This window comes from Loxodonta africana, chromosome 11 (assembly GCF_030014295.1).
Source record: "Loxodonta africana isolate mLoxAfr1 chromosome 11, mLoxAfr1.hap2, whole genome shotgun sequence".
NCBI lineage: Eukaryota > Metazoa > Chordata > Mammalia > Proboscidea > Elephantidae > Loxodonta > Loxodonta africana.
Window position 1 is genome coordinate 73531814 of NC_087352.1, and position 13947 is coordinate 73545760.

General features: G+C 39.4%; 1 protein-coding gene across 8 annotated transcripts in view; it reads right to left on the reverse strand.

The window, feature by feature from the left end:
* Positions 1-13947, reverse strand: part of DTNA (dystrobrevin alpha) — a 450980-nt gene that overhangs the window by 194311 nt on the left and 242722 nt on the right. The window lies entirely within an intron of this gene.

The window sequence follows — 13947 nt, forward strand, 5'->3', positions numbered from 1 at the left end:
GAGAGAGGTTTTTTTTTTTTATCTTCCTGCTGGCACATCTAAAGTTCTTAATAACTGGAGGATAGGTGTTAGGAAATAACCGCCATCCAATCATTTGTGACCTTCTTGATTCAATGTAAGAAGCTATTGCTATTGTTCATAAAATAGGTCTGTTTCTTTTGTCTACAAATCTAATAAATAAAAAAAATTTTAGACCCCGCTTACCTTATTGTGAAAACCCTTGTGGCATAGTGGTTAAGAACTATGGCTACTAACTAAAAGGTCAGCAGTTCTAGCCCACCAGGCACTCCTTGGAAACCCTATGGGGCAGTTCTACTCTATCCTAGAGGGTCACTATGATTTGGAATCCACTTGAAGGCAATGGGCTTGGTTTTTTTTTTTTTTTTTTTTTGGTTTACCTTATTATAAAACCAAATCTGTTGCCATTAAGTTGATTCCAACTCACAGTGACCCTACAGGAGAGAGTAAAACTGCCCCATCGGGTTTTCAAGGATCACCTGGTGGATTCAGACTTTTGGTTAGAAGCTGAGCTCTTAACCACTGCACCATCAAGCATTTGTTCAAATGACTGAATTAAATTTAGCTACTCAGTTAAGAAGCTGCAACAGGACAGGGTGTGTTTAGCTGGTTCAGCAGTGCAATGATGTCCCAGCCACAATTTCTTTTAAGATTTAGGTTCTTCAGCTATCTGGAAAAGATATGAAGCCTCATCCCACCAAAATGTTCATTCCATAGACACATAAATGGAGGAATTATAGATCCTTGCATGGACTGGTTTATGGAAATAGAGTCAGGATATGGTGAGGATCAAAGGCAGTTTTACTTTATGGGAAGTACCAACTATTAGTGAAAGGGTGCAGCCAATTGCAATGGCCACATCTACAGAGCGACTGTCCTTCAGGGAGGTGGGTGGTAGCCTCCAAAGGCCAAGAAACAGTAAAGAGCAGTGATGGTGGGAAGAAGGCAGTGATGGGCTCCTCATGTTGTAGATAGAGGTCAAGAATGCCTGGATACACAAATCCACTTTTCATGTGTCAGACAGCAACCTGCACCTGGAAAATCCAATGTGCTGTAAGACACTGCCATCACGACTCCTGACCCTTTCAAGGATTCTAACCCATTGTTTCATTTGAAATCTAAGAAAGATTTAGGAGAAATCTTACAAAGAGTAGTAGAAAGCAAAAGAACCTCCCTTGCCCAGTTCTAATGTGTGAGAAAAAACTGGAGTTGCTACTGACCATGGGCTAGTTGTTATTTGTACTTCTGGAGTGTGACCTCCATGAGGAGAGTTAGGGAAAAGGAGAATGAGAACTAAGGTGTAAGTGTGAACATTGGGTACAGCTAGATGTAGGCCAGAGGGGCTTGTACATTTTACAATTTCCATCATTTTTAGGGGTGGGAGTTCTGAGTTTGGAGAGGTAAGAAAGGGAGAGGCAGGAAAGTATATTGTTTCCTGCAATAGGACAAGAAAATCAGACTTCTTCTGTGAAAATAATGATGATGATGATGATTGCCACAATATTATTTAAAATAATTTCCATTTAAAAAGAAAAGCTTAGTATGTATGAAGTAGTATGTAGGCATTTTCTCATTAAGTTCTTACAAGAACACTAAAAGGTAGGTGGTATTATTCCCATTTTACTGATGTGGAAACCAAGGTTCAGAGAGATTAAGCAATTGCCCAAGGGTTTAAAACCAGGCCTGTCTGACTACAGAGCCCACTGGGCTTCTTCAGAAAGACCAAAATGGAATTGTATGAAATTACTCAAGGGAAATGCTGTTTTCCCTGAGGGTAGTGGTGGTGTCACGCTGCCCACATATGTGCACACTGAAATGGGCTAAGGCATAACCTAAGATAAGTGCTAGTGTGTGCCAGAAGGGAAGTGAGACAGGATACAGGCTGTGAGATGCCACATTTCTGCTAAGGGAAGGGCCTAACAGCCATCGGGTGGCTATAAGCTCTGCATTTGCCCCTTCATTTTCTTCTATTTCTCCTCTCTATCTTATTCCTTCTTTCTCTAATCCAACCTCGCACTTCCTGCCCTTTCTTTCCCCTTCTCTAACTCTTCTCTACTCATTTTTTCACTTTCTTTATTTTAAATGTCTTAGGGAAAATGACTCAAACCACTCAAAAATTAAATGTCTGTTTATTTTTTAAAAATCCCTTTCCTCTCAAACTGATTCTACTATATGTCTCTGAATGTTTATTTGTGGCAGAACAAGTATTTTTAAAGAGTAAATCTCAAGAATTCTAGATTGCAGAAGGAGCTATTTTGTTCTTTAATAGACATGCATTTAAAATAAGGACTTTATATGATCTATATTTAACAACTTTTCAACTTAGATTTGTATCAGTAAAATGTGTAATTGAGGCTAATCTATAGTTTGATATTAAATTAATTAACATTATGCTATTTTTTTCCACCCCCCACCAAAGGAACTCTATGAAGAATATCACAGGCTTAACATAAAACTCAAAAAACAGCAATGACATTGTAGGGAGTCTGATTATTGCTATCCAGTGAAAGCACAGCCAAGTATATCGGGTTAATGAATGCACATGCCAAAATTAAATAGGCCACATGGAAAAGTAACAGGCAGAGCATATGAGCAGCCAATAGTTATGGCTGCAAGATCCCTGCAGTAAACAATGGCAATTTGCACCCCAAGGTCCTTTCCCCTAGATGAGGGATGTCTGGCCTGACAGGAGGACAGAATGGAAAAAGAAGAAACAGAGGCAGCCCTTATTTCCAGTCTCTGGATCTGTTCTATGAATTATAAGGCTCTTAGTTATGTCCCTTCCACTAAAGGAAACTTTGTCTGAAATTAAGGAACGACTGGAGGAAATCTCTGTTTTTTGAGAGAACCATGGCTCCAAATTGGTGGTTGCCAAGAATCTGAGTGGGAAAGAATAGCTGGTGGGAATGTACCTTCTTTTTGCAGTCTTGGTTCACACAGGCCCTCTGAATCATCTTGCTGAGACAGAAGCATCAATGGCTGGGTTATGTAGAAGGAAGGGACTCAGAGATTCATTCACTGAGAGTATAATAACAGCAACTAACATTTATTAAGTGCTTACTATGTGTAAGTAGTCTCTGAACTAATTCTTTTACATGGATTATCTAATTTATCTCTTATCCTAATGCTGAGACAGGTCATATATATCACCCCATTTTAAAGATGAGGAAACCAATCGTTATGTTGTAGATGGAATAATGGGCCCCCAAAAACATCCATGTCCTAACTCTCAGAACCTGTGAATATTTTTGCCTTTGACATGGCAAAAGGGACTTTGTAGATGTGATTAAGTTAAGGATCTTGAGATGGGAAAACGATCTTGGATTATCTGGGTGGGCCCAATGTAACCCCAGCAGTCCTTATAAGAGGGATTCAGGACAGTCAGAGTCAGAGGAGATGTGACAATGGAAGCAGAACAGAGATAGAGAAAGAGAGGGGCAGAGAGAGAGGGGGAGAGAGATTTGAAGATGTTACACTGCTAGCCTTGAAGATGGAGGAAGGGGCCCTGAGCCAAGAAATGCAGGCAGCTTCTAGAAGCTGGAAAAGGTAAGTAAATCAATTTCCCCCTAACCAAAACCAAACCCACTGCCGTTGAGTCAATCCCGACTCATTGCAACCCTACAGGACAGAGTAGAACTGCCCCATAGTATTTCCAAGGAATGGCTGGTGGATTCGAACTGCCGACCTTTTGATTAGCAGCCGAGCTCTTAACCACTGTACCACCAGGGCTCCCCTAGAGCCTCCACACATTTTGATACTTTGATTTTAAGACTTCTGATTTCCAGAATTTTAAGATAAGAAACATATGCTGTTTTAAGCCACTATATTTGTGTAATTTGTTACAGTAGCCATAGGAAAAGCCACTAAGCCACACAGCCAGGATTTACCCTCAATAAGTCTGACTCCAGAGGCTATACACTTAGCCATTATGCTACACCACCTCCCTACACTTCCTTAGATTCAATCAGTTCTCTAGATACCATCTATTGAGAACCTACTCTGTGTCACACACTATGCTAATTCCTACTTTGCATCATCTTATTCAATCCTCAGATCATTTAGTGTTATTATTCACATTTTACAGGGGAAGAAAGTATGGCTTAGAAATTTAAACCTAGGTCATTCTGAATTTAAATCTAGGTCATTCTGACCCACAGTCCAAGCTTTTCGCCTGTTCATCCTACTTCTGAATACATTCAGCCAAATTTTATTGAGCACCTGCTAAATGTCAGCATAAAACACAAACTCAAATTTGAATACTTTGCCCTCAGTAATTACTTAAGACGTCTGGATAGTTCATTCAGGAGTCACTATGCTCAACTACACTCCAGGGACATTCCATTCCAGATGGTTAGTGATGAAAGTCTTGGACAGAAAGCCACTGACACAAGCTCTTTCAACCTCAGCAGCTTCCTGATTAGAATTAGCCAGGCGACACTCTGACCCCATCTATATCAATACATTTAATTAGCTCTGATTGGTTTACTAATATGTTCACACTTAACTGAAGTAAAAAAAAAAGTAAAGAATATTTTGAGATTATCAAAATATCAGGCCGTACTGTCATGATAGAAGAATCATTGGAACCCCAACCTACTACACATAAAAAAATCATCCGGATGGTAGGATGCCCTGCTCATAGTCGATACAATATTCTACAACATAAGAGTAGCTAGCTAACTAAAAGGTCTGAAAATGAGGCACATGCTACCGAGAACTTTATGATCCCCAAAAGCCAGCACCACAATAAATTACATTAACTTAATTAAAATATCACAACCTTTTATTATGTTATGATATTCTTACCATAATGTAAAGGACAAAGTGATAAATGATACAATTATGTAGAAAATAGACCTGCTCAGAGAGACAAAAACAAAGCTAATTTTTAAATTATAATCCCCCCACATTAGTGCTCGCAAATGGAACCAATAAAACAAACATACTGTACCTCTCTTACGATTTCCATACTACAAACCATACCCATCCACAGACACACTGCTAGAAGCAGTCACAGTGATGCAAAATAAGAACGGCAGCCTTTGGGGGAAAAAAAAATTCTTAGCCAAACAGCATTAACACCATTGTGGGTGATAAAAACTACTCTTGTGATGCATCAATACTTCAGTTTTTAGACTGGTTGAAACTAGAGAACTTTTCGAGACTGTCGACCTGACATGCACCTTAACCCTTAAACTGAAATTATCTCTTGAAGTCACCTTTTAGCCAAATAACAGATTGGCTCACAAAATAAAGACTATCACCCATGTGTAATGGGCTCCTTTAAAAATTATCTATAGAAGGCCAAATGGTCAACAATTACTCTAAAGCAAAGATAAGAAGGTAAGGGGGCAGGGAAATCAGAGTATTAGAAATGGTACTACCAGAACGGAATGAATGACAATAATGACACATTTTGAAAAATGTAACCAATATCACTGAATAGTTTCTGCAGAAATTCTTAAATGAAAGCCTAATTTCCTGTGTAAACTTTCATCTTAAACACAATAAACTATTACTTAAAAAATTTCAATTTATCAGGCTGTGTGCACTCTGTGAATCTGTAAGTACTGAGCACAAGGGTTCCAGATCCACCCTTCAGGATTTGCAGTTATGGGAACAAGTTTCCCTGGACCTGGTAAGAATATATTGTTGTGCACTGTTGAGTTGATTCCATCTCACGAAGACCCTGTAAGGCAGAGTAGAACTGGGTTTCCTACTCCTTATGGGAGCAGATCAGCAGGTCTTTTCTCCTGATGAGCCGCTGGTAGATTCGAACCACCCACCCTTTGGTTAACAGCGAGTGCTTAACCATTGCATCACCAGGGCTCCAAGGAAAACAAAAGAAAGGTTACACGTGGGATAATGGTACTTAGTGCAGTGCCTGGGACAAAGTAAGTTTGAAAAAAAACTGTTAAATAAGTGAAACAAATAAAGCAAGAAAGAAGAGATGAAGCAAGGAAGAAGAGAAGAGAAAGAGGGAGAGAGAAAGGAATAAAGAAAAAGAAAGCAAAAACACAGCAAAGGCTAATAAGCAGAAGGCCGTGTCCCAGACTGTATTTATACAGTTGCTTTTTTTCTTTTTTTTACCCACAAAGGCTTTTGCCTTGGGCCCTCAAGCCATTTCCTGTCTGTACTGGACACCCAGACAAGTGTTCATCATTTTACTGTCATTCAGCCACCAAAGCACTGATGCATTTAATAGCACCTTAGTGACTTCAAAGACTTAAAAAGCCTAAACTAGTACCTGGAAATGATTAGGCACCAAGGGAAATAACTACTAAAAAAGCTGTTCTTTAAAAGCTCAAAAAAAAAAAAAAAAATGGTTGAAAGGAATTCTGGGACTTAGGAAGTTTCACTGTATCTAGAAGTATGCTTTGAGCTCACACAGTGGGGAAATTAAACTCAGAGATGTTCCCTTCCAGCAGCCAGCTGCCACAGTATTCGGCTTGAAACATGAATCAGTCCTATCTCCCACACAGTTAGCATAAGTTCAAAAGCCAAAAGCAAACCCTTTGTCGTCGAGTCGATTCCCACTTACAGCTAGATCTGGCACTTTTCAGGGGCAAACAAAAATGTGCATAAATAAAGAAGTTCTTCATTCATATTTTCCCATTTGTAATAGGTTATCTGTACTTGTGTTCCCCGACTCCATACTGTCCCTTGGTGAGGAGAATGAGCTCGGGGGTCAAAAGTTGTGCCACAGCAGTGATGTAGTAAAGCCAACATCAGAAGTTTCTACGTTCCTGGTTCGAGGTTTTTTCAGCATACAATATTGCTTTCACAAGAATGCTGTTTTATTTTTCTCTTTTCCAATTTAGAGATCCATTTCTTTGAGCCAGTCCTCTAGTATAAAAATTTTCAAGAACTTCTATCTAGAAATGAATATGGAGTGTCTGGAGTGGGGGGGCAGGGGCAATGGAGGAATGAACCTTGGCGATCAGAAGCACTGTCACAATCATAAGGGTCCACAGAAGTCCTTTCAAGCAAGAAAGTCATCACCCTGTGGTACCATCTTCCTGAATTTTTTTTAAACTTGAATTATTGTTCTCTAGGAGTCTTTTTTTTTTTTTTTAGGAGTCTTGGTGGCTCAGTGGTTAAGACCTACGGCTGCTAAACAAAAGGTCAGCAGTTCAAATCCACCAGGTGCTCCCCGGAAACCCTACGGGGCAGTTCTGCCCTGTCTTATGAGGATCCCTGGTGGTGTGGTGGTTAAGAGCTATGGCTGCTAACTAAAAGTTTGGCAGTTCGAATCCACCATGCACTCCTTGGAAACCCTATGGGGCAGTTCTACTCTGTTCTATAGGGTCACTATAAGTCGGAATCAACTTGATGGCAATGGGTTTTTAATTTTTTTTTAATGAGTCGGTTTGTTTTTTGTGTGTTTGTTTATTGTTCTCCAAAGTCCATTAATAGTCTGCAAAGCTGCCAAGGTATTGAGACCTTCAAATGACAGAGCTCTGTGAAGTTTGATGTGTCTTTACTTATCCAAACGTTAGTATTATGCAAATATTTTGTAGGGGTGAGTAGGGAGAAGAGTATCTGTGATAGTGAAGAATGGAAAGGGGACCATTCTTCCTGAGGAGGAGAGAACTGGACTTCTTAAAAAACCTCCAAGCAAAAAGAAAAGTCATGGTCATTTTCAGTTTTTAAATATGTCACTTAAAGGATGACAAATCTGCTTATTTTTAATACAAAGTCTACTTATATTTCCTAATTGCACAGTGTCAGAGTCAGGTGTTTTTAGTTTAAAAAGTTCAAGTTAATCATGCAGATTTTCTCTGCAAAACTTGTCAAGAGCTATTTGCAACATGGTCTTGGAAACTTTCTCTAGGCTTAACATTCTACACTAATCTTCCATTAATGTGCTGCTGCTCACGGTCCCAGATTCTCCGAGCCAAGAACCTTCCAGGACTGTTAACTGTGCACAAAACTCTACATTTAAGGGGTATGGGAAAGGATCATTACCATTAGATCGGTATTTGGTACTGTCAAGCACTCTTCTCCTACAGACATACAAAACCCCTAACACAGTGTAGGGAAGAGATCTGTAGGTCAGGACAGCAGATAGGAGGACAGCATAAAGAGGCCAAGCTGCATTAAAAGTAAAAAGGGTGCAGAGAGGGGAGCTAAAGAACAGCAATGACCAACTCAATTTCAAAAAGATGTCTAGACTCAGCCTGGTTTGCTCAGTAATCTGGATTTTTAGTAGCCCTTATGTTTTGAATGGTACAAAAACATTGTGGACATCTTTGTTTTGAAAGAAGTAGACATAATATGTTGTTTAATTTTTGAAATCCTCAGGCTATGTTCCTCACTAGCTGAGCCTGTACTTTGTGGGTACATGCGGGCAAAACAAAAAGGTCATTGGTGACCCCAGAACCAACTTTCACATTTCTCATTCCTCTGCTTGCCCTGCCTATTTCTCTTCTTAAATAAGAAAAATGCGAATGGAAGCCATAATTACCAAATGAAAGGAAATGGTATGGGGAAAAGTCCTGGGGAAGAATAGACTAAGAAAAGATAGAATAACTCCCTCAAGTATTTGATGGACTGACAGGTAGAAAAGAGTCAAACAGACTTGATTTGTTTTATTTGAGTTTGCTTTTGCTCCAGATACTGGAATAGAATTGATAAATGGAAACTTCAAAGAGACTGAGTTTGGTTCAACTAAAGGAGGTTTTTTCTAACAATGAGGGCTGTCCTCAAGCATAACACGACATGATTTTTAGTGATGCCAAAAGGAGTGCCCTTTTCTTGTTTATCCACAGATACCTGACATACTAGATCACTCCTTATGAGGCAGAACACTTACACCAGATTAGGGCATGATGTGTGCTTGAGTGAGGTGCTCACTACTGGGACTTGATTTTTATTTAAGCATTACTACCCTTTTCCTGAAGGAGCTCTGGCAGTGCAAACGGATAAGCATTCAACTGCTAACCACAAGGAATGAAGGAATGATGAATGAAGACACGCCTTGGAAACCTGTACCCATCCTGCTAGTAAAAAGCACAGCTGGGGCTGCACACGGTACATTTAACTAGATGGCGTTTTTCTTTCTTCCTTTTTTTAACAACGCTAGTAATATATTTGGAGCCCTGGTGGTACAGTGGTTAAGCGTTTGGTTGCTAACCAAAGGTTGGCAGTTTGAATCTAGCAGTAGCTCCTTGGAAGGACTATGGGGCTGTCCTACTCTTTCCTATCGGGTTGCTATGAGTTGGAATCAACTCAAAGGCAGTGGATTTTTTTGGAGTAACATACTTCAATAGAGTGTAAAAGTGTTCATATATATATACATATATATATACGTGTATATATATATATACACATACATATATATATATATATATATATATATATATATGGAAACAAAGGCTTGGTGGCCCCATTTTGCCCTGGTACAATTCCATTCTGTTCTGTGGCTGAGACAGTGGTGAAAAGAAACTATATCTTCTGATTCTTATTGTGGTACTTTTTCTTCATGCCTAAATAATATAAACTCATAACGAAAAATCTGTTTTTTTCTTCCTTTTTCCTCTTGGGCAGGATCAGATTGTCTCATTTCTGAATCTTACTGTGTAACTTATACGAGCACATATGAAAAAATTTCTAAAATGGCATCTAGAATCCATGAATTTGGAGAATTTCAACAATCCTTTAACAAGTCCTTTTCTTCAATGCCTCAATCACTGTGCTTCTGCTTGAGTCCTCCAGTGCCTGGGGGCTCACTTCTGCAGGTGGCTACCTTCTCCTTTTTAAACACCCATAAGGAAACTCGTCTTCATATTTAATTTCAAATCTGACTCTTGTTGGAGCTAATTTAATCCCCTGAAAGTAAAAAACCAAGTCTTCCACACTGACCGATCTTCAGCTATTTAAAGACAGGTATTATGTGTCTTCTGGAATCCTCTGATCTCCAGGTAAAGCATCTCCAAGTTCATGGTTTGTTTTTCCTATACAATGGATTCCACGTCTATCACTAATTGGGCTTTTTATCCACTCTTTTGTGTGTCAAAGTTCTTTAAAATGTGTGATGCCCAGAAGCGGATACAATATTCAGTGTGGAATGCAGTAGGATTGTGACCATTCTTGGTTTAGATGTTGTGCTTTTATTACGACAGCTTGCAATTACATGCACTGATTTAGCAGCCATGCTTGTGTTTAAAGACTTCTGTGGTCAACTAACCTTAAAATGGTTTTCAGAGAATAGTAAGTTAAAGCAGGAAAGACTTCTGTGTAATAAAGAATTTAACCTTGCCCAAAGAAAGGTCTTGCCTTTGGATCCTGGGAACTAAATTCTAAGCCCTTGGGATGTCCTGCCTGATAAGAGTATCTGTTTACCTGGAGTTTGGGGCCACACCAGATAGTTAAACAATGTGATCTGTGGTGGAGGCTTTGGGTCACACACTATCAGCTCAACCTCCAGAGGGGGTGAAAACTTAAGGTCATCCACATGGATGGCCAGCCATGTCTATGTGACCAAGCCCCAATAACATTTCCTGGTTGGCAATATTCTATGCATATTATCACACATCCTTTCTGGGAAAAGTTAGCACTCTCCATGACTCCATTGGGAGTGGACAACTAGAAGCTTCATGTTTGGAACTTTGCTGGACTTTGACTTCCTTTGGCTGATTTTAATCTGCATCCTTTTGCTATAATAAACAGTTTTATGAGTACAACAGCTTTAAGTGAGTTCTGTGAGTCCTCCTAGTTAATTATTGAATATGAGGATAGTCTTGGGGGGCCCTGAACTTGCAGTTTGTGTCAGATGTGAGGTGGTCTTGTGGACTATACCCACTGCCTTTAATTTAAAGTCCAAAATCCTTCAAATGGCTTTGTAGGTACTGACTGCACCAGCTAGGCTCATGTGCATCTTTTCACTCATTCCACTGCACTCACATGGGCTTTCCTTTCTGCTGATTATGATACCTAGAATATTCTCCTTTCTCTCCCGTGTGTACCTTGGAATCCTCCATCCCTTTTCCTCAAACCTGGCCAGCTCCACTACAGCCTTCCATAATTTTCTATATATTCTGGCTATCTGCTTTCTTAACGTCATAATTTCGTTTTGTAACAGCTATCACAATTATAAAAAAAAAATTATTAATTTGCTGTCTGCATCACTCATAAGACTGTCAGTTTAATGAAGACATAGACTATAGTGGTGATGTTCATTAGTAATACTAGTACCTAGGATGAAGGAAGTTAGGGAGGTAGGTCTACCCTGACTGAAGGAGCCCTGGTGGCGCAAGCGGTTTACCATCAGCTGCTAACCTAAAGGTTGGTGGTTCAAACTCACCCAGTGGCTCCACAGGAAGAAAGGCCTGGTAAATTGATTCCATAAAGATTACAGCCAAGGAAACCCTATAGAGCAATTCTACTCTATAACACACGGGGTTGCCATGAGTCAGGGGTTGACTCAATGGCCGCTAACAACAACACCAAAAGTCGGACAGATAGGTGACTTATATGTCATAGAGGAGGAAAGAAGTACTGGAAGATGTCTGTGCAGAGGAGTTAATGTGAGCAATCATTATGAAATATTACTCCGACAATAAATACACAGGTGAATTGGAGATGAGGAGGGTCTAAAACCTTCAAAGATTTGACCCAGAAGAGCTGGCGGTAAGAACAAATAATGAGAACACACAAGTATGAGAGCTATTCCCAAGAAATGGGAGGCTTCCTTTCTCTAAGCAGCCCTTGGTTGTATGTATGGTAACAGGGAGGAACACCAACTACAAGGATGACTCAGTTTTAAGAGAAACTACTTAAAAATAATATGAAAAAAATTATTTGCTTTTATTCTTATGGATTCAAATATATTTTTAAGAGAACAATGATGTGGTGAAGAAGACTATACAAGCTAGAAAAATTATTTTCATACTTTATAAAGTTTTTAATTTTAAACCATATGCTATTTGTGGACTCAATGTCCTTAATAAATGTTTGCTAGCTCTTTCTTTGATGATTCGGATACCTTTATATACATCAAGATATACAGTCCTAAAATAGGGACAATGCTAGGAGCCCTAATACATGGCAAAACAGGATACAATTGACCTCTACGTCAATTGGCATGACAAAGTTTATTAAGAAAACGTTCCGCACCCCACTTTGGTGTCTTAAAAGCTAGTGAGTGGCCACCTAAGATGTATCAATTGGTCCCAACCCACCTGGAGCAAAGGAGAATGAAGAACTCCAAAGGCACAAGGAAAACATTGGCCCAAGAGACAGAAAGGGCCACATAAACCAAAGACTCCATCAGCCTGAGACCAGAAGAACTAGATGGTGCCCAGCAACCACCAATGACGGCCCTGATAGGGAGCACAACAGAGAGTCCCTAACGGAGCAGGAGAAAAGCAGGGTGCAGAACTCAAATTCCAGTAAAAAGACCAGACTTAATGGTCTGACTGAGACTGGAGGAACCCCAGAAGTCATGACCCCTGGACTCTCTGTTAACTCAGAACTAAAACCATTCCGGAAGCCAACTCTTCAAAGATTAGACTGGACTATAAGACATAAAATAATACTGGTGAAAAGTGTGCTTCTTGGTTCAAGTAGTACACGAGACTAAATGGGCAGATCCTGTCAGGAGGACAGATGAGAATGCAGAGAGGGACAGGAGCTGGTAGAATGGACATGGGAGATCTGGGGTGGAAAGGAGGAGTGTGCTATCACATTACAGAGAGAGTGACTAGGGTCATATAACAATGTGTGTATAAATTTTTGTATGAGAAACTAACTTGAGCTGTAAACTTTCACTTAAAACACACACACAAAATATATAGAGTCCTATTTTAGTTAAGCCCCAAATGGTTAATTCTGGATAACTATAAATATTTTCAAAGAAGTGAAGTGTCCTCGGAATACTCACACTTTCACTATAAGGTTGCTTAAAAATGAGTGCACATTACTTTTTACTACTTCCCAATTTTGAATGGAGTTTATCTCTTCTAGAGCTGCAGAAGGTGAAAAGTGTTACCTTGTAGCACCTTGTGCCCTTCTTGAGGAAACTGGGGAAGTATGGCAAAGTAGGTAGATCAAGAAACAATGAGAAGACTATCCCCCAACTTTTGTCATTTCTAGAACTAGATTAGTTATTCTTAAATTTCCAAAATTCACTACCGATTTTTCCATCTACTTTGAAACAGGAACCATACTCATGCAACCTGGTTGATCCATAGTGATCTTGGCCAGAATGTACTATAAATATTTCTCAAAAGTTCATAAAAATCGCTCTTATTTTATACACTCAATTTTCAATAGCCCAAGAGTATGTGGGAAAACATCTTCAAATGACAAGAAATTCAAGGGATTTACTTCAGTTTGACCTTAAATTTCAGACTATTAAGATTTTACATTTATACAGTTCGGTCCGTCTTATCAGTCACCTAGTGGTTTTAGAACCTGGAATTCAATTCTGTCGGTAGAGTCAACCCTTTTTTTCCTCCTTATCTGTGACTCTATTTTAAGATCCATGACACAATAGCTATGGAAAGCAATTAAATTCCCCCATTTGGTGGCAACTCCTTACGATAATATCAACGGGAAATACACACCTTAAAATGTTTTGCCTGGGTGGGTTTATTCATATTTACTGTGGATCATATGTAAATTATTTGAAAATATTCCCTCACAGATTTTGGGAATGAAATCTCTAACAAATGGAAACAAATGATAAATAGTGCATGCACACATATGTGAGAATGCTGGCTGGGGAAAGTCACATTTCAGAGTTTAAAAGTTACAATTACAAGAGGACAATGCCACATTATCAGTGTTAACCACCACTCTGTAGATGCAGCTATAGAACTCAATCATTAGTGTTGGTGAGAGCTTACCATGCGCAGGGCATTGACTAGCATTTCCGACTCCATGGCACAGATATTCTCTAGATATGTTTGCTGCAAAGTTAAATTC